Genomic DNA, 22,260 nt, shown 5'->3' on the forward strand with positions numbered 1-22,260 from the left:
TTTAAAGAGAACTTACGGTCAAATACCTTACTTGCACCTACATTGTATTAAGCTGCAGTAATTGTTTGTGACATTATAACCATTGTCATAACTGGTTATGGCCTATTAAACATGAGAATGAATGGAATATGTGAGCAGTAGCTTTATTAAGGGAATGAGCCTTGGTAACAAGCATGACATAAATGGGAGTGAAAAAAGCATAAAAGTCCACACTTTGAAATTTAAACTCTTACTATACCTTATAGTTTAATAGCCACTATAATTACATATTCTGTACTATTAGAGAGGACAACCATTATCTGAAGTTCAAAAGCACTTGTATCTTGAAAAGGAAACACTAGCATTATTTAATTTCTTAGATCTGTATTGCATTAAATGGTGCCTTCTCAGCTAAGAGCTTTGGATAAAAATAAAGGTTTAGAATACCTTGCTAAGATTTTTTATCTTTCATAAATGAAATTGTAATGGAGTCAGCATATTTATCAGTTCTTCTTTTCATCAGGCGTTTTTTCTCTTCCTGATTTCAGGTTTATAAAGGGATTAAAGTAGTTAATTTTCCAAATGTAAATGTGATGGCCGAGGACCTTCCTACCTGAGATATTGCCTCTGCATATGTAATCAATAGAAGCATGTTCACTACAGCCTCCTTATTTAGACAGAAAAAGTGGTTTGCTGACAGGACATTTTGCATAAGACACCTTAACTTCTATATTCATTTCTCCCTTGTTATTAAAAGCCCAAATTGGTTAAGGCATGCTGCAAAGACCATTTTGTTTCTCCAAGCATTTAAGGAGAGTGAGGATGGGGAGAATTGAACTTTTTCATACAGAAAATAGGAAATAACTAGTGAGTAGGGGTGGCTCTAGACATTTCGACACCCCAAGCACGAAGTCATGCTGCGGGGGGTGCTATGCCGGTCGCCGGTCCCGTGGCTCCGGGTGGACCTCCCACAGGCGAGCCTGCGGAGGGTCTGCTGACACGCCTACGGGAGGTCCACCGGAGCCGCGGGACCAGCGGACCCTCCATAGGCATGCAGCCAAAGGCTGCCTGCCTTCCGCCCTCCCGGTGACCGGCAGAGCGCCCCCCGTGGCAACTGGAGCCGCCCCTGCTAGTGAAATGTCTTGGCAAATGTTGGTTTTTCATTGGTAGCCACTATACTGTGTACCTTGAATTTGGTTGGGATAACTTAATTTAATCTTTTGCAGACAAAAAAAAATTGGCTACAGTGAATTGAGGCCTTGCTTAATGAACGGTTGCGTAGTTGCACAAGAGCTCAGATCAGTGACTTAATGCAAAACCCTGTGCCTTGAGGCAGAGCTTGGGTTTAGAGTCTGGATTGCTGTTACCCTCTAGCACAATGTTATTCTTATCCAGATGCTTTAACTTATTCCTTCATTGCACATTGATTTGTAGTGACAAACAGTGCATGGAAAGCAGTCTGTCTTTATCTCTAGATAAGAAAAGAAAGTGAAATCACATCTCATTTTATTGAACTGAACTGTTCTTGTGACCTAATTTCCCTTTATTCCGCAAAGAAACTTTGCTCCAAGAGGCAGCTATCTGGAGTGATACTTTGCCTCTAGAGTTTAACCTATGTTAACTGTACCACATTATACACAAGATTAAGGCTGTGACAGGTGCTAACAAAGTCAAGTAATTTAATTGTAGAGCATTAAAATGGTTGGATATCTTCTGGCACTAAAGCAAAACAGAGGCATGTAAAGAAAGCTACACTCAAAGAGTTCAACTCACTGCGTAAAAAGCTGTATCCGTCTAAAATGAGGTCTCATTACAATGAAACAGAACAATAACTATGTAAGATAAGCCACATGATGTATAGTTTTTGTAACTTTTCAAATGTCGAGAAGGGAAGAACGGAACATCCCTTGACTTTCAATATGCATATAATGGAGGGTAGTGATAGGCAATTTCTACAATGATTAACATTATTAAGAGTATTGAATTTTTAAAATAGTTTAAAAAACCCACAGTCATGACAAAAATGAAGATACCTTGATAGCTGTAGGATTTCAAAGCTTTATCCAAAGTGCTATATTATACTGTTTGCTTAAGAAGGGAGTTTCATCTTGATATAACTTCATTAAAGATGAGCATTAGAAATATTACTAGATATATTTAACTTTTAGAGTGGTTGCCGTGTTAGTCTGTATCAGCAAAAACAACGAGGGGAGTGCTTGTGGCACCTTTGAGACTAACAAATTTATTTGGGCATAAGCTTTCGTGGGCTAAAACCCACTTGATCAGATGCATGGAGTGAAAAATGCAGTAAGCAGAATATATATTATAGCATGTAAAAAGATGGATGTTGCCTTACCAAGTGGGGGGTCAGTGCTAATGAACCCATTCAATTAAGGTGGAAGTGTCCTGTTCTCAACGGTTGACAAGGAGTGAATACCAAGGGAAGGAAAATTACTTTCGTAGTGCTAATGAGGCCAGTGGAATCCAGGTGAATGTCGCCCATTTTCAACAGTTGACAAGGTGTATGAGTATTAGCAGAAGGAAAATTACTTTTTGTAGTGACCCATCCACTCCGTCTTTATTCACGCCTAATTTGATGGTGTCCAGTTTGCAAATTAATTCCAGTTCTGCAGTTTCTCTTTGGAGTCTGTTTTTGAAGCTTTTCTGTTGCAAAATTGCCACCTTTAAATCTGTTATTGAACGGCCAGAGAGATTGAATTGTTCTCCTACTGGTTTTTGAATGTTACAATTCTTGATGTCTGATTTGTGTCCACTTACTCTTTTGCATAGAGACTGTCTGGTTTGGTCAGTGTACATGGCAGAGGGGTATTGCTGGCACATGATGGCATTAAGGGATTTAGGGAACTGGCCTGGATTGAAAAACTCAAAGATGTGAATGTGGAGGAGGCTTGGAATTACTTTGTCAAAGTTGTGGAAGCTATTTGAAGCCTACATCCTGGGCAAGGGGAAAAATATCATAGAGAAGGGTGCAGACCAAAGCTGGATGAGTAACCATCTCAAACAGGTAATCTAAGAGAGAGCAGAAAACCTACAAGGAATAGAAAGTGAGATGGATCAGCAAGGAAAGCTACTTCTTGGAGGTCAGAAAGTGTAGAGATAGTGAGACCTGCCAAAAGGAGCTGGACCTTGCAAAAGAAATTAAAACCAATACTAAAATGTTCTATAGCTATATAAAATAAAAAGAAACAAGGAAAGAATTGGGACTGCTAAAGAGTGAGGATGGGGTGGAGATTAAAGATAATCTATGCATGGCCTAATGCCTAAACAAATACTTTGCTTCAGCTTTTAATAAGGTTATGAAGAGCTTAAGGGTATTGGCAGGGTGGCTAATTGAAAGAAAGATATGGAGGTAGAAATTACCACATTGGAGGTGGAAATCAAATTCAAACAGTTTAAGGGGACTAAATCGGGGGGCCTGGATAATCTCCATCCAAGAATATTAAAGGAATTGGCACATGAAATTGCAAGCCAAATAGCAAGGACTTTAATGAATTTGTAGACTTTGGGGATCGTACTCTGTGACTGGAGAATTGGTAATATAGTAGCTGTTTTTAAGAAAACATGATCTGGGATACTACAGGCCTATTAGTTTGGCCTCAATTGTATACAAGGTCTTGGAATACAGTTTTAAAGATAAATTAGTTAAGGACATAGACTTTAACAGTAACTGAGATAAAACACAATATCGTTTTGCAAAAGATAGATTGTGCCAGACCAATCTGATCTTCTCTGAGAAGATAACAGATTATTTTAGACAAAGGAAATGCAGTAGTGGATTTTGGTAAGGCATGTGATACAGTTCCACAGTGGAAATTATTAGTTAAATTGGAGAAGTTGGGAATTAATATGAGAATTGAAAGGTGGATAAAGAACTGGTTAAAGGGAAGACTACAATGGGCCATACTGAAAGGTGAACTGTTAGTCTGGAGGGACGATACTGATGGAGATAACACTTTCATTACTGGCATTGGCTCAAAAAATGGGAGTTTGCTAATAAAATTAGTGGCTGACCCAACATTGGGAGGTATTGCAAATACGGAGGAGGACTGGAATATCATACAAGAAGATCTGGATGAGCTTGTAAACTGTATTAATAGCAATGGGATGAAATTTAGTATTGTAAAGTTCAAGGTCATGCATTTAGGGACTAACAAGAAGAACTTTTGCTATAAGATGGGGACTTATCAGTTGGAAGTGACAGAAAAATGGAAGACCTGGGTGTTTTGGTTGATTACAGGATGACCACATGCCACCAATATGAGATGGCCATGAAAAAAAGTAACGTAGTTCTATGATGCATCGGGGAGGTATTTCCAGTAGAGATAGGGAAGTGTTAGTACCATTATACACGGCACTGGTGAGACCTCGTCTGGAATACTGTGTGCAGTTCTGGTCTCCCATCTTTAAGAAAGATTAATTCGAATGGGGCAGAAAAGGACTACTAGGATGATCTGAGGAATGGAAGACCCACTTTATTAGAGGAGACTCAAAGAATTTGGCTTGTTTAGATTACCAAAAGAAGGTTGGAGGAGACAGGATTGCTCTCTCCAAATACATCAGAGGGATAAATACCAAGAAGGGAGAGGGGTTATTTAAGTTAAGCTCCAATGTGGACACAAGAACAAATGGATATAAACTGGACATCAACAAGTTTAGACTTGAAGTTAACCATCAGAGGAGTGAAGTTCTGGAACAGTCTTCCAAGAGGAGCAGTGGGAGCAAAAAACCCCTAACTGGCTTCAAGACTGAGTTTGGTAAGTTTTTATGGAGGGGATAGGATGATAGGACTGCCTACAATGACCTGTAGCCAATCTGCAACTGCCAGCAACAAATATCTCCAGTGACAGGTGATGGGGCACTAGATGGGGAGGGCTCTGACTTACTGCAAAGACTTCTTTTCCAGGTGTCTGGCTGGTGGGTCTTGCCCACATGCTCAGGGTCTAACTGATTGCCATATTTGGGGTCAGGAAGTAATTTTCCCTAAGTCAGATTGGCTAAGACCCTGGGAGTTTTTCATCTTCCTCTACAGCATGGGACACAGGTCAGTTGCAGGTTTAAACTAGTGTAAATGGTGGATTCTCTGTAACTTGAAGTCTTTAAACCATGATTTGAGAACTTCAGTAACTCTGCCAGAGGTTGAGAGTCTCTTACAGGAGTTGGATTGGGGGAGGTTCTGAGGCCTGCAATGTGCAAGAGATCGGACAAGATGATCAGGATGGTCTCTTCTGACCTTAAAGTGTCTGAGTCTATGAATGCATTCTAGTCTGGAAATTAACTGCTACTAAAGTACAACTGACTTTTTTCCTTGTAATTTTTCATTTGGTTTGAAATTCAGTGTGTGGTGTTTTCTTTTGTCACCTGTTTATCTCTAATAGGTTTGGTTATGAAACCCATACATGCGCTCATTGTTGGGCATCTTGTCAGATCAGCTGGGCGTTTGTAGTTGCAGATTTAACAGGACACATAGATGTTTGCCTTCGCATCTGAAAGCAGCTTAAAGTCTATTTTTTTTACAATGCTGTATTGGGGAAAGGGTGTGGCTTTTGCACTGTTACAGAAATGAATGACAAATCTTTAGAAGCAGTCTGGATAACTGGCTTGTGTCTTACAACTGGGAATTTCAGAATGATTGCTGTCAGCCAGAGTGTTTTCTGGAAGAGGTGTTAAGACTTAAGTGCAGAGAGAGATTCTCTGCTAGGAGCTTCATGTGTATGCAGGAGTCTGCCCACCCAGAGCATCTTTCAGAATTGAAGCTGAAATTATCTATAATCAACCAGCAGCCGACTGGAAATATATTTGTTAACATTCGCTATATCCTTTCTGAGCTGTTACATGGAAAAATAGGTTTTCTGGCAACCTTTAAAAGAGTAAATTGTCTTAATTGTTATTAAGGGATAATTTTATAAGCATTTTTAATCCGCCCCAGAGGCTCAAATGGAAGAGAGTAAAGGCCAAGTTAAAAATAATTTTAAAATATTAACCTCTTATAACCTGGGATGCTGAGGAAGTTAAAAATAGTTCTAGAAACAGTTTGTATCTGTAGCAATGGCCACTACTTCATGTTTTGATCATGTTGCTATTACTGTTAAATGTTCAAAAAGTAAAATGTGTTAGAGGCTCATATTCAGCAATGCTTTGAAACTAAACTCAATTGTGTGCCTGGAAGTGGGAGACTGACAACACTGGCTCGAGGCAGTGCACGTTTCGGAGAGGTGCACGGCAAGCCTTCATATGGTTATGCTGATCCACCTGAGTCTGACCTGCTGTGGTGGTGGTGTTCTAAGCTTCTCCTGTGCAGGCACGTGTAATGCGTTGTTACCTCAGTCTAATCTTATGGCAAAGTAACTTGGTTTGTGTAAGGCAAAAGACCCAGCAAAATACTTCGCAGTTAAAGCCTCTTCAAAAAATAGTTGTTTAAACACGTACAATATTGGAGTAATTGACAAGTAGCATATAATGGATGTTTCATAAATTAATAGCCAATTAATATCCACCTATAATATAGCTGGCAAAATTGTTTGTATCAGCTAATTGTGTGTATTAACATTTTAAGGTATCATTGCAGTTTATTTTGCAGTAACTGTTAGTAGAGTAGCTGTTTGTCCTTGAAGAGAAGCTAAAGGAGACCTGTTGGATCACTGAGTCTGCACATCTTCAAGTATAAGATAAAGCAGGCTATCTTTATGTTAGAACATGCATCCACCCTGATTTTTGGTAGAGGAGAGGGGGGAATCTGTGAGGAAGCCAGCAGACTTGGATTTGGATATTTTAGTTCAATTCTTGGATATGCCACAGATTTCCTGTGTGACTTCAGACACCACAGTCTTTGCCTCGGTTCCCCACCTGTGAAATAAGGATACATTTTCCTGCCTCACAGGGAGATAGATTTTTAAGTATTTCTGTTGCGCTCAGATACGAAATTGATGAAGGTTGTAGAAGACCCTTGAACTTGGCCAACAGGCCAAAAGAAGTTATGCTTTTATTTATTAGATATACATATTTATGAAATATTTAACTTGTTTTATAGTATTACTTCAGTTGAAGGAATTTCCTGGAGGGAAAATGATTCCTTTAGCAAACAATATTTTCCTGTTGTTTCTTGCTTTTAGTATGTACAGGGCCTTTGACATCTCACTTCTTGGTTCAGTGACATTTATTTAGTTCTCTGTGGTGTACAGCAATTTTTTAATAATTTTATGTATGGTAAACTAAATGTAAAGTTCACAAAATTGTATTCCTGCTATGGTAATCTTACAGTACATTGTTAGGGTGAAATACCTATATATTCGAGAATACTCCAGGGCAGTTGGTAATGACATGGGGTAAGTCCTTTGTCAGTTATGGAGAGGAGCAATGACTGCACATTCAGATGATACACATTTGAATGCCAGCAAACTTGGTTGCATTAAAAGAAGTCTTATTTCAGTTGAAGGATGGTAAATAATGCATGACTTGTCAGTCTGAACAGCAGATGAGTCCATCACCACTGGTGGCCTCTTTGAAAGAGATTGTGTTTGTTCTGTGTAGAATGGTATCTGAACCATTCTTTAATATATATATGTACTCTCATACGTGATGTAGATTATAACACACCCACAGAAATAAGGTTAGACTGAAATAGGATAAATTCCATTATAACAAAATCCAAAACCTGTCTGCAGCTTTCCAAGTGTAATTAAATTTTTACCCTGGTAAGAGCTTTTCACATGTGCCATCCTTTGGATTGGGTCCTGCTATTTTTTTCTGGTGGGGAGAAGGAGTGGGACTTGTGAATAGATGATGGAATATACAGTCAATGAGGGATGTAACGGCTGTTTTTTAGTTGAAAAGAATCGTGTGTTTAAAGAGAGGTTGAAAGAACACTTGTAGACTATTTGTGCTTGAAAGAAGTTCCAGGGAAGATTGTCATCTAAAGCAGACAAAAATGGATTCGCCTACTTGCATGGTATACAGCACAGTGGAAATTGTGGCATGGATTATTTTTGGAAGAATTTGCAATAACTGATGATGCTAACACTAATGTGTCTTAGTGTTAGTTGTATGAAGTGGTGTTGTAGTTGTGTTGGTCCCTCCCAAGATATTAGAGAGACAAGGTGGGTGAGGTAATTTAAGAAGTGTAATCTTGAAAGCTTTTCTCACCAACATAAGTTAGTTCAATAAAAGATATTACCTTACTCACTTTGTCTCTTAGTGTTATGCTAATATTTTGTGACACTGTGTTACCTAGTGAAGGTATTGTGTGCCTTCACAAATACTATATGATTCAGGACTACTTTAGCCATGAAAAGCTAGAAATATTAGTCTGGAAATGTTAAATTTATAATGGTTTGCAGTATAGTGGATTTAAATGATTAAATGTGTTGTAACTAGCACTTATAGCAAATGACTATTTAGGGGAGGAAGGGGCATTTTCAGTATTCTGAAAAACTTCATATAGATTTCAAAGCTTTATCTTACTCCAGGAGTAGAGCAGCAAACATCCACCCAGAAAAGATGGTAGAAACTGTGAATATTTGCTTTTTTTAATCCGAGTGCATTGGTGTGACTGAAGTGCGCAAACACTATTCTGGCAGCAAAATGAGCTGTAAAATACAGTGAATCACAATGTTACAAAAAGGTTACATCAGAAGGAAAGGATGACTGACCTTAATTCACCCTATCATGTGAAGTTATTTTAGTGGGTTCCAACTAGGGTGAGCGGATATCTTGATTTTATAGGGACAGTCCAGATATTTGGGGCTTTTTCTTACATAGGTGCTTATTACCCCCTATCCCTTGTCCTGATTTTTCACATTTGCTCTCTGGTCGCCGTAGTTCCAACTAATGAATGATCTATTAGATGTATTACAGTACATGGGGACATTAATAACACAGGTAGTGGCTGTAATACAGAACCTTCTTGTTTGCAGTTGCAGTAATTTTTTGCATTCAGGTGAGGCAGTTTGCCCAATACTAAGGTTATTGTAACACTGAAATAGATGCATCCAGTTTCTGTTTTGATTTAGTTTTGAAGGCATAATAGGGGCTATCATCTGCAAAGCTTTGGTTTGCTTTCTTGGTGTTGTTAAAATGTTCTTAGCTTCTCTAGTTTACTCTGTCCCCGCCCCCGCCCCCCCAAATGTGTGTTGCTTGTGAAGGGTGCCAGATTTAACAGCACTGGAAAATGAATTCACTATCTATGCACCAGATAGGTCAAGAGTAGAAGCACTTGAAACTCTCCCACAGTTTTTGACCTGCCAATGAGTTTCTACCCTGACCTGGTGGCATCTACAGGGATGAGAATATAGCTCATTCTGGATATCCTTTCCATTTTTGGCTTCTAAGAGACTGACCATCCTCAATGCCAATTAGTGCCCTTGATAGTTCACTGAGAGTATGTGACAAACTCAACTTGCTCTACCACCAATGAACTCTCTTTGAGAAATGACTGTGTTTTACCACTGACACGGGCTGGTTTAGAACTGGAGACCAACAGGTGAAAAGCTGTATATGCTAGGGTGGGTTCCATGTATTTTTAAATCCCTGAACATATTGATTCAACAAGTGGATGAGGAATGATTGGAGGTGGTCTGAGATTTTTGTAGGGCCATTAGATGAGTGACTTCACTTTGGAAGCAGTGATCTGGCTGGGGCAAGAGGAACAATGTTTTCTCTCTCTTGTTGTGTTCTTTTCACGTTTAAAAAAAAAAAAAAGCTCTTGCTGCTGTGCAATGGGCGTGTTTGGGTTTAGCCTAATCATTCCACAGAAGAGCCTTGATCCAGTCCAGCATTTCAATCCTGCCGCCGCTGCTTGAGGCTGAGCTCTCCGAACAGTGTGTGGACTATCTGCTGTTTCCTGATGCTGGGGGACTCGGCGGTGCGCTGATTGCGCTTGGAGGGGATGTTTGTCTCGGGGGTCGGGTTACTCTGACCCTCTGCAATTGGCGGCAGCGGGCGTTTTCGTTTTAAGCATCTCCCGCTCCTCCATTCGGGGCAGCTGATTGCGGGGATAATTCTGCGCGATTGTCCGTTCGGAGCGCGGAGGAGAGGGAAGATCAGCGGATTTACTCAGCAAAAAGGACGCACAATGTGCCAACGTGCAATCCACTGTAAACAATGAAATTGCAGGCGGCTTCGGCTCCAATCCTATGGATACCAGACCCCGCTGCTCCTGAGCGATGCATTTCGGGATCTGCGGGAGGATGCATGCAGTCACTAGCTGGATTTTAAGCGGTGGTGCGGGTTATTTTAGGGGCGGCTGAGAGCGCTGGAGATCGCATAGATGGACGTCGCGGTGCCGGGAACCGGCGTGGGTCGGCGGGTAGGGCTGGCGATGTGAATCCTGCCTGCCAGCCCCTGCGCCCAGCGAAGTGACTCCGCTTTGGGGCCGCCCGAGGCGGGAGTGGTTGGCGTCGCCGCGGTCTCTCTGGCTGTGCCGCGGAGGGAGCGCTCGTCGGGGCGGGCCGGGCATGGCTCTGCTGGCGGCGGCTGCCTGACAGGCGGAGCGGGGCGGGAGCCATGTACCTCTTGGACAGCAGCGAGCCGCCCTCCGCCGCCTCCCCCGAGAGGATGCAGCGGGGGACCCCCCAGCGGAAAACCGTCTACCGCATCTCGGTGACCATGGTGAAGAAGGAGCTGCTGGCAGCCGAGGGCAGCGCCCCCGGCCCCGGCCTGGAGCCGCCTCGCCCCCGGCGGCGGGCAAGGGCCCCGCAGATGGGCTCCGCCAGCCTGACCCGCGCCGGGCTCTTGCTGGAGGAGGCCGAGGAGGAGGGCGAGGAGCTGCCGCCCAGTCCCGGCGGCTTCCGCACCTTCCGGACCCTGAGCACCGGGCAGCTGGAGCTGGGCCGGCTGCAGGTGGCCAGGCGCGCGGGGCGCCGCGTCCCCCCCGAGCTCGCCGCACGGGGCCGAGGCCGCGGCGACGGGAGCAGCTCAGGCCCCGGCGGAGAGGGCGCGGGCCCGGGGGCCCCCGGAGGACGGGCTGGCAGCGGCGCGGCGAGCCGCAGGCGCCGGCGGGGCTGAACTCGGGCTGCGGCGGAGCTTCAGTGCGGGCCTGGAGCGGCGGGGAGCGGGCGGCGGGCCCTCTGCCGGACAAGCGGCACAGCAGCTCGGGCTGCCTGGCCCGCCGCCCGGGCCCGCGGTCGCCCGGGCCGAGCCGCCGGCGCCGGGCGCAGAGAAGCGCAACACGCTGGACGTGGGCGAGGTCCTGAGCAAGGCGGAGCCGCTGGAGCGCTGGGAGCGCGGCAAAGGCAAGAACCGGACCCTGGATAACAGCGACCTGCAGCGGCTCTCCGAGCGCCTGGGTCGGGGCAGCGCCGCCTCCCACGAGCACCGGCTGCTTCGCTTCTTCAGCGGCATCTTCACCCGCAGGGGCGGCACCTCCACCCCCTTCGGCAGCCCCAGGCCCCGGGGCTACTTCAGCAGCCTCCGGAGAGCCACCGCGGATGTGCAGTCCAGCAGCGAGAGCATCAACGGCTCGCCCCACAAAGGTGCCCTTCTTGTCTGGCGGGGGTGCTCGCGGGTGGGCCTCGCAGGGTGACTAACAGCACCCCCCTGAGGAGACATTCCCTGGGGCTCCTGCTGCTCCTCTTACCCTTGTCCTCTGCTGCACTTCTAGGGCCTCTATTAAGCGATGCCCGCCACCTTTTACCCAGGTGCAAGAGGTACCCGCTTATGATGGAGGCAGTTTGCATAAGGAGTGAGGAAACATCTTCCTGTAGCTTTGTTCACTGCCCGGATAATTGAGTGTGACGCAAATGCAGCTTGTTCGTTCTACAGGGGGGATAAAGTACACCTGTGTTGCTTTTTTATATAGGTTACTAGGTCACTCAGTGCTGTACTGTGGTTTAGAATCTTTTTTACCATTTGGCATAGTAGAGAAACTGTGTTAAGTCTATTCTAGAATGCTTCCAGTGTTGGTATGTCTGTTTTAAGAGTTTGACAGTGAGGACAGGCAAAGTATCTGTGTTTGTCCATAGATGGCTGCTGAAGCTAAAAAGCCACATGGGTATCAGCAATGTGACATATTCCTTTTACAGATTCCATGTAAATTAGAGCTTGCAGTAGTTAAGTATTATAAACTTACCTAGAAAATAATGGTGAACTTTCAGGACTCAGTGCTATTGATCTTTTTGGAATACGAAAGTAAACTACCTTTTCAAATTAAGTTCATGGAAAGTAAGAATAATTGGGACAGATTCCCCACATTGACGACAGTTTGTAAGGCCATCTTTTTAAATCTGGCCTGGAATGAGTTGTCTACTCAAAAAGAAGAACATTAAAAATCAACTTGAATTTAAGTTATGCAGCGTTAGTGTAAAAAAAAAAATCATGTTTTTCTACTTCCCAATAGTGCTATTTTCTGGAACTGTAATAGATAATCATAGATTTAATATGGCATTAATTATATCAGGATCTAGACTAAAAATACTCCAAAGAGATTAAGAAAAACCAGTTATGGACAAATAATAGCTTACAACTGAAGTACCTCCACTGACATAAAGGTTTTTAGTTTTTTCTTTGCATGTGCAATAGAAAATGTTTCCAGAGTGTGTACAGGTGGTGGTTTATTTTGAAGAAATAACTATAACTTTTCATCCTTAGCAAAGTGTTGCAGATCCAGTGACCCAGCTGTACAGGTGCAAATAATGGCTGCATTTTTTAGGTTGTAGACATCATTATAGCAAAGTTGTAATGTAGGCAACTAATAACTTCATGCATAACAACACTACATCAATAAAATATTAAATATGTCCATGTGGGATTGCGGCAAACGCTACCCTACCTTGTGGTCTGACCTCTGTAAAGTTGAAGTAACCACAACAAAGAAATTAATTTATTTCACCCAGCTTTTGGTATTCGTTTCATGTCAAAATGCTTAAGGAGTGGGTGGGTAGGGGTGTGTGTGTATGTGTGTGTGTATATATAATATATATAAAAATATGGAAAGTACAACATTCTTACATTGGGGGTAAATACGTAAGGAAAAAGGGACCCTTGCATCCATCTTATAAAGAGGTATGTTCAGTGCTGGTTAAGCAAAAAATATTTCCAGTGACATTTTTTTCCAAATGCAAATACCGTAATGCTTGTCAGTGAAAAATTTTAAACTAATCGCAACCCTTAATATGGGCTAATTCTTACCCTGCTTAAAAAGTTTGTTTTACTGTACTATATATGTGTAAATATAGTTAAATGTCATGCACTATTTATTGTGTAAGTCCCATTTTTGTGTTTTCAGCCCTGGAGGGAGTGTGTGTGTGTGTGTATGTTTTTAAATTCAAGAACAATCTTTATTTTGTTTTGCCTTCAACAGTAACTCCATCCTCCTCCTCCAAAAAAATGTGTTTGGTTTTCATGCAGTTGTTGTTTGTTTGTTTGGTGGTTTTTTCTCTTTGTTGTTGTTACTCCCAACAATGTACTTCTGTCCAAAAAACACATTTTGAATTTAGTCTTCAGTTTTGGGCTGGTGCTTCTTGGTATAATGCCAAGAAATTAAGATTTAACTAATTTTGTCCTTTATTCACCCTCTTTTTGTTTCTGGGTGCTGCTAGGGCTTTGGAGCTGACATGTCAAATAAGTTCCAGTATATAAATAGACTGTGACAAGATAAGAATGGAGTGGCAGTCATTAACTCTGCAGGCTTTGACTCCTGACAGTTCAACTCTGACCCTTAATGTAACCTTTACATTTTGCTGCCTTCGGTTTTTAGTAGGCACCAAATGATATTTTAATTAATCAAGGTGTTATGGGAATCAGAGATTGAAGTAATGATCAGCAACAAACATCACAAGGAGCAATGTATACAGGAAGGAGTGTTTCCATCTCATTTTCTTTTTTGTAGAGAGAACTTAAGTTATTAAAGTAGCTTCAAGTATCAGAGGGGTAGCTGTGTTAAGTCTGGATCTGTAAACGCAGCAGAGAATCCTGTGGCACCTTATAGACTAAGAGACATTTTGGAGCATGAGCTTTCGTGCCTTTTCACCCGTGAAAGCTCATGCTCCAAAACGTCTGTTAGTCTATAAGGTGCCACAGGATTCTCTGCTGCTAAAGCAGCTTCAGTATCATCTAATTCAGCTTTCTATGAATCTTATTTTGCAGGGTTGATATTTCTAATTTTGGTAGATATTTCTGTGCATAGATTTTTGTAGTTCATATTTTGTATATGTTAAGACAAAATGGTGAAACAAAACAAAGTGCATCTAAGGCAGGGATTCTTAAACTGGAGGTTGGGGGGGCCGTATGGTTACTACATGGAGGGCTGTGACCTGTCAGCTTCACCCCAAACCCCGCTTTGCCTCCAGCATTTATAATGGTGTTAAATATATTAAAAAGTGTTTTAATTTATAAGGGGAGGGTCGCACTGCAGAGAGGCTTGCTATGTGAAAGGGGTCACCAGCACAAAAGTTTGAGCCACTGGTCTAAGGCATGTATAATGAGTAAGAAAATAGATGGCTTCCACGCCAGTACAGTAACTCCTCGCTTAACGTTGTAGTTATGGTCCTGAAAAATGCAACTTTAAGCGAAATGATCTTACACAAATCCAGTTTCCCCATAAGAATTAATGTAAGTAGGAGGGGTTAGGTTCCAGGGAAATTTTTTTCACCAGACAAAAAACTATATATTATATAGATAAGCACACAGTATACGTTTTAAGCAAACAGCTATGATGATTGTGAAGCTTGGTTGAGGTGGTGAAGTTAGAAGGTGGAAGAGGGGAGGGATATTTCCCAGGGAATGCCGTGCTGCTAAATGATGAACCAGGACTTGTCTGAGCCCTCAAGGGTTAATACATTGTTGTTAATGTAGCCTCTTGCAGAAGGCAGCACGAACTGAGGGAGGGGAGACAGCATCGCAGACAGAGACAGACACACCTTGTGTGTAGGGGAGAGAGATGCACACTGCTCCTTTAAGTAAGCTGACCCACTGTTAAGTGTGTTGTCTTTTTAAGTGGATCAGGAAGTTGAGACAGCAGTTGCTGCTCCAGGCTCTCTCTGTCCCTTCCCTGCTCTATATGGAGAAGGGGTAAGCGGGGTGCAGGAGCAGGGGGAAGGGGGACACCCTGACGTTAGCCCCCTCCCTCGCTGCACAGCAAGCCGGAGTCTCTGGGAGCAGCTCCAAGGCAGAGGGCAGGAGCAGCACATGGCAGTGTGGGGAAGGACAGCTGAACTGCCAATGTATAGCCTGCTGGGTGGCTGCAGCACAGGGAACTTAGAGGAGTGGGGAACTGATAGCGGGGCTGCTGGTCCATCCTGGTTCCAAGCCCCCACCAGCTAGCCATAACGGGCTGCTCTTCCTGCAAGCAGTGGTCAAAGGCGGCTGCCAAACGACATTAGAAGGGAACATTGCACATCTTTAAACAAGCATGTTCCCTAGTTGATCAGCAATGAAACAGTGTTAACCGTGACGACTTTAAGTGAGGAGTTACTGTATAAGGGAAAGGAAATTGGTACCTATCAGTCAATGTTTGCTGAACGTTTTATTTGTGTGGCTTTTGTTTTAAAATTGACTGCTTGTCTCCAGGTAGTATGTGTTTGGCTGGCAACCTCAAATTTCTAAACTTTTTGAAGCAATAGAAGGATAGAAAAATACTTTTAACCTTGGAAAGTAATTTTGCTTTAGGTAATGACACTTTACATCAGTGTTCTTCCAGCTTTAAAAAGTGGAGCCTCCTTCAGGAAACCTAAGTGGACGGTGCGGTTCTCACCTCAGCTATTGTTCAGGCATTGAGCTAAAGCATGCAGTTTTCAAAAGCATCTAAGTACCATTGAAAGTTAAGACTTAGGCTCATAAATCACATCAGCGTTTTTGGGAAAAAAAATGCCCAAAGACTTGACTGAAAAACAAACAAACAAAAAGAGGCCTTTTTGCCATTTAGACAGTTGTTTGCATCTGCCTTCAGGAGGTATGTGTGTGCCCCACATTTTGTGATGCTCTGCTTTGCATATTGAGCAAGTCATTCGCTCATTCATGATTTTTGTTTTCATATGCATCTTATTTTTTGATATATTTTAGAAAAAATCGTGTATTTGTGTGTTCTAATGCAAAACCACTCAAGGGTTGAGGAAGGAACCAAGAAGGCAGGAGTCTGGGGCTTTAGAGATTTTGTACTGGCGTTACTGATAAAGGAAATCACAATGAGATATTGAGATCTAATTATCCTTACAAGCTCTTACCTGAAAAACCTAGGGGAATTTCACAGGACTCCATAGTTTACACTATCAATTTTTTGCTTTTGTGCTCTGACCCAGAAATCCCCTTCTTTCCAAGAAGCTTGTGTTCAGTGACTCTCACTTTGAGCTAGGGATACTTACATCTCAGTTGTTTAGATTAGGGTCTGAAACATAATGGATGCAAAATATTATTTCCATAATAATTTTCTAGTCAGTAAGGATTAGCTGTGTGTTTGAATTAGAGAGTGGGCTTTGTCCAGACATTGTCATGATAAAATAAAATCCAAGTGATAAAGGGATTCTAATCATCTTGGGCATGGTCATAGATGGTTAAGAGATTTTATTTTTATTTATTGAGGAGGTTCTGTGTCAGGCAAAGTGGATGCCAGCTGTACTGATACAGCCAGATGATTAAAAACTGAACTGGTATTAAGGTCACTGGCTGCATTAGAGAGAAAGAGGAAGATTAATTTTTGTGCACTATTCAAGTATACACCAGATGCCAGCAGTGATGGCTTTCACATTTTCTGTTTAGACAAAAATCACATTTTAATTTCTAAGGTTGCTCTGTATTTAACTTGACTGAATGAGCGGCATTATGAGCTGTGTAACTTTCTGCCCAGGGCTGCAGTCTTGACTGAACACTGAATGCTACAGTAATACAACTGATAGGTAATTCTGCATGTTCGGTTATTGGCATGCTTTCCCCTCTTCTGTCCCCCTCAAGCCCAGCACTGTTGGTTAAATGAGTACACCTTTTGCCTGAAATCTGGCATTTTCTTGGCTTATGTACGTGTCAGTCGTAATATTTGGCAGATCAAGAGAATTATGAAGCTTATCTAGATCAGTTGCTCTCAATCTTTCCAGAGCACTGTACCCCTTTCAGGAGTCTCATTTGTCTTATGTACCCCAAGTTTCATCTCATTTAAAAACTACTTGCTTACAAAATCGGACACAAAAACACAAAATCATCACAGCACACCATTACTGATAAAATTGCTTACTTGCTAATTTTTACCATATACAGTAATTATAAAATAATTGGAATATAAATATTGTCCTTTCATTTCAGTGTATAGTTATATAAAGCAGTATAAACAAGTCATTGTATGAAATTTTAGTTTATGCTGACTTCACTAGTGGTGTTTTTTATGGAGCCTGTTGTAAAACCAGGCAAGTCTCTAGGTGAGTTGATGTACCCCCAGGAAGATCTCTGTGTGCCCCTGGTTGAGTACCACTGAGCTAGATGATTAGACCATTAGCTACCCAAGGTCTAGTGCATAGAAACATCATCTTCTCTCCCCTCCCCGCCCCCCCATCTTGCCCTGATCTTGATGAGCTCAGGTTGCACCAGGTAATGATGGTGTGCTTTTGTTGGTTAGAGCTCGGCAGCATGGGTCCAAGCTATGTAGCCGGTCTGAAAGTCCATTGCAGGGCATTGGTTTTCAGAAGTATACTTGAGCAGCTCTGGTTATTTTCCCTAAGGCAAGACAATAGAGCTCTAAAGTGTTTGAAGGTTCTGCTAATAGAGAACTTAAAACCTGTGGGGTGCAGGCTATTGCAGTTTCTAAAAGAACTTAGTCTGTTGACACTAGAAAAGTGACCCATTACTGACAGCTGTTGGTTCACACTTTTCCCCTGCAGCTTGTGTTGTTGAAAACCATTTAATTGCTACGGTTAAATGACATTTCACATTCATCGAGACCAAAACTTACTCTGATCTTTTCTTAGTTTTGTGTAACCTGTTAGCAGTCCCAATTTTATAGATAACGGTACTTGAGAAATTCAGTATTAAAGTTTTCATACCATTATGCCAAATGCAGTGTTTAGAATTAACATAAAACAGTTGTTTACACTGGAACATTATTCTTCAATTGTGTTCCTACTATCATGTTTCCAAATAAGTGTTTTGTAGGAGGTGCAAATTAACTGCTGCTGCACTGTGGACTTGTTTCATTCCTGATGTGGGTCAAATATAAAAAGGATTATTATCAAAGATTACAAATATATCAGTTTTGCCCTTTACAATACTGTTGGAATTTTCTCTAGGCAACTCCAGTAAACCTACAGTAGAGGGAGGTTGTATGCTAAAAGAATCCAGAGTGGACATTTTTATATGTGAGCAAAAGAAATGCCATTAAAAATCTAACTTGAAAAGCAGTTATCTATTCTGTCTTAGGAACACAAAGTTAACTTGAAGGAACCTTAAAAATCAAGTATTAGCTAGACTTTGTTTGCATATCTTGAACAGGTACAATTACAATGTTTGTTGTCAAATAATTCCACAGTGTGCACAAAATAACTCCAAATGTTTCTTGTAGCAAACTATCCAGCAAGGTTAATGTTACTGTGATAACACGTGATAGGCACCATGGCTTTCAAAAGTGTCACTTCCTTCATTTCTTCTCAAACCTAGTAATCTGGCATAGTATGTTAATTTGTATGCAGGAGCTTCTCATTATTTTATTGGAGCTTTGTGTAGTTATGAATAAAATAGCATGATTGTGGGAAGAATGCATATAGGATCTAATTTTTCATAGATTGCGTAACACCATAACTCCATTTAAATTCAACAGGAGCTGTAGGTGTTCCACCTTAAAAATGAGGCCCATGAGCTATGAAAGCACATTTAAGTTTTGTAAGAAAATAATTAAATTCTGTACTGCTACACATGAACATCCTGGTGAGAAAAGTAATAGGTATACCGTTGCACCTGATGGCCAGTATGCGGGTGAGTTTGATGCTTATGAATAAGGGACAGTGCACTTGATTATTGTTGAGGATGCTTTTTAAGGATTATCACTTGTTCATATAAAGTTACCTTGATGTAGAGTTATTGTAGTTACCAAAACAATGAACATAATTATAACTTGGAAGGAGATGCTAAAGACTTGCTTTTCCCTCAGTTAGATAGCGTGTATCTAGAGAAAATCTAAGCCCAAGAAACATTTATATAGCGTGATGGTTTTCTTTTGATAGTAAAAAATTCATTTGGGATCAACATTAAGATATTGCAGAAAAATGTTATAGTCAAATATTTATAATAATTACTAGATGACACGTCATAAATCTCATATCCATGACCGTTGGATTTTACAGATGAAGATTTTTGTAGAATGTGTTAAAAATTGTGTACTAGTTTCTAAGACAAAGTCTGACTCCTAGTATTTTAATTCTGAGAGCCTCAGTTACCTCCATAGAGTAATGAAGGGCATTTTGGTTTAGGAGAGAACAGTTTATGGGTGTGGCCTTTTATCTCTGGAGCTGCAATAAACTAAGAGTGCAGTCCTTTGGAGCTGAAATGAATCTAGCTGTTTGTTACTGGCAGTCCATATGCAAGCTTCTTAGCATTTGCTGGGTTATGTAATTCTGTCTTATGTTCTTTTATTTGCCATTTCAGGGTTAGGGGCACTTTGGGAGACAGATTCCCAGTTTTGGATATGTATGAATTAAACTTCCTCTTTCTACATACAGTACCATGACAGATTTCAAGCAAACTGCTATCTTATCTGAGGTTTTAAATGCTAATCTTTATTGAAACGGGAGTGAATTTGAGATACCAGGAATCACAAGTGGAGGGCAGAAAGCACCGTTCTGATTGCTACCAACTCCAGTGTTTCTGATTTGCTGTTCATGCACTGATCAATTCAAATTTCCGTGGATAAGAACTTGTTGGTGGGCTTGTCCAGTTAATTGGAGAAATAACCCGTTAATACTGTCCAGATTTCCAGAAATATTTCCCAGCAGCTGTCGTTCACCCAAATTGTTAACAATTTGAAACCTCCAGATAAATATATTTTGAGAAGAGGTGATTCTTGTAATACTACTGCTAGTTTTGGCCACCTATCCTCATGATGATAATTATTTCACTTTTTCTAGTCATTAAGACAGGAGGAAGCCATATATTAAAATCTTCCTTCTGATTTGAGAATCTTCCCTTATGGTGCATAGTATGTATGCCTTTGGGGAAAGGACTGCTGCTTCCTCTGTTTTGTAGAGTGCCAAGCACACTGACACTCAGTGAATTTGTTTCCCTGTACATATGCACATAGTTGTCTACTAGGGGCAATCCTCCAAATTAGTCCTGTCCTAGGAGCCTGGTGTTTTGGTCATCACTGTACTATGATGAGCCCTAATTTCAGATTGTTCTGCTGTAAACATTACTGACAACAAAAGTGTGGTACTTGAGCAGAAAGCTATGCCCCTTGACTCTGAAAATAAATCCATTTTAGGAAAGAGGTTCAGAATTACTGATGTTTATTCTGAGTAAAACTGTTCTACTTATGTGAACATTGTTATTACATGTCTGACTGAGAAACTGGGACAGTGCCCCTAGTATTCCTTATGCAGTTGTTTCACTCTGGAATCTTCTGGTTTGACAAACATTTTTATATATGTTGGCAAGGGAGATTGCTTTTCCATCTCAATCCCTAGATCCCATGCAGAAAATATTTCATTGTGTTAATAGAGAACATGAGAATTAACTCTCTTGTACCTGTTTAGAGTCAACTCTATTTCAGCTGTTAAAATGGAACTTCAGGCCTGCATAGAATGTTTGACAAGTTGGGGTTATTATGCACAGGACTTGCAAACATCCCTGACACTTACTGGCTCGAGCCGAGTAGCCTGTTCTGCCATGCTAAGGGGGATTAAAACAAAATAAATTAAAAGTTGTGGACTATTGTTGTTAAATAAAGTAAGCAACATGCTGTGAATAACTTTACTATTTCAGCTGTAATAAACATAACTTATAACTACCTCTTTCTGTTAAAATGTCAGTTTATTTATAACCTGAAACTATGTTCTCTATGATTTGTAAGCACTGGGCAATGGTAAAGTGAGAGTGAGTGAGCTGAGTCTTGTTTAACTGCTTCCCTGACATCTCTATTGTTGCTGCTTACTGTTCAGGGGTTCTTTAATTTTGATAGTTCAATAACCCGGAGAGTCCTCAAATTCAAATATCAAAGAGCCTGGCATCCATCACTTCTGCTTCATTTAGCTGTTCAGGAGCCACTTGCTTGGGAAAAAAGGGAGTGAAAGTCTACCTTGTTTTGGAAGGCATTCAGTACATTCTTGGCCAAGGTATTTCCAGTATAAAAGGTATAGTGCAGGGGTTGGCAGCCTCTTAGAAGTGGTGTGCAGAGTTTTTATTTATTCACCCTAATTTAAGGTTTTGTGTGCGAGTAATACGTTTTAACATTTTTAGAAGGTCTGTTTCTATAAGTCTATAATATATTACTAAACTATTCTTGTATGTAAAGTAAATAAGGTTTTTAAAATGTTTAAGAAGCTTCATTTAAAATTAAATTAAAATGCAGAGCCCCTTGGACTGGTGCAGTGTGAGTGTCACTGAAAATCAGCTCGTGTGCTGCCTTTGGCACATGTGCCATAGGTTGCCTACCCCTGGAATAGTGCAATCTTTATTTTGTCCATTTCTCATCTAAGCACTTTTCATAGTTCAGTGGCTTTCCACTAGTTATATCGAGCAGCTTTGAGTTTCATTAAACATGTTATACACAGGTCTTTGTCTTGCCAAGTAGAGCAAATTATAAGAGTTGCTGTCCTTACTTCCTGTAATTAGGATTCAGAGAAACCATCCCTCTTTTGCTTTGTAATTTTTAGTCATTAATGGTCATTTTTGTTTGTCCTATGAAAAGTCAAAAAACTAAATTTACTGTGCTCTATATTGTGTTACTGCTATAAAACCACCTCTAGCTTTTCGTGCTGCTGTTCCCCACAGCAAACTGTTTGATCCTAGTCTCAAGCCTGGTCTACACTACGCTGTTAAACCGATTTTAACAGCGTTAAATCGATTTAATGCTGCACCCGTCCACACTACACTGCTCTTTATATCGATTTAAAGGGCTTTTTAAATCGATTTCTGTACTCCTACAAAACGAGAGGAGTAATGCTAAAATCGATATTACTATATCGGAATAGTGTTAGTGTGGACGGAAATCGACATTATTGGCCTCATTATTTTACAGTAGCTACCCACAGTGCACCGCTCCAGAAATCGATGCTAGCCTCGGACCATGGACGCACACCACCGAATTAATGTGCCTAGTGTGGACGCGCACAATCGACTTTATAATATCTGTTTTATAAAATC

General features: G+C 41.3%; 1 protein-coding gene across 7 annotated transcripts in view; it reads left to right on the forward strand.

Moving 5' to 3' along the window:
* The window catches only part of AGAP1 (ArfGAP with GTPase domain, ankyrin repeat and PH domain 1), a 651,846-nt gene that overhangs the window by 139,744 nt on the left and 489,842 nt on the right, over window positions 1-22,260 (forward strand). Inside the window, exon 1 of one of the 7 annotated variants that reach the window (XM_075069878.1) lies at window positions 11,361-11,465. The exons of the other annotated variants lie outside the window; for them this stretch is intronic. The gene's annotated coding sequence lies outside the window, so the exon portion shown is untranslated. Of the gene's footprint in view, window positions 1-11,360; window positions 11,466-22,260 lie in introns of those variants that run through there. 7 annotated transcript variants of the gene reach the window in all.

Source organism: Chelonoidis abingdonii, chromosome 10 (genome assembly GCF_003597395.2).
Source record: "Chelonoidis abingdonii isolate Lonesome George chromosome 10, CheloAbing_2.0, whole genome shotgun sequence".
NCBI lineage: Eukaryota > Metazoa > Chordata > Testudines > Testudinidae > Chelonoidis > Chelonoidis abingdonii.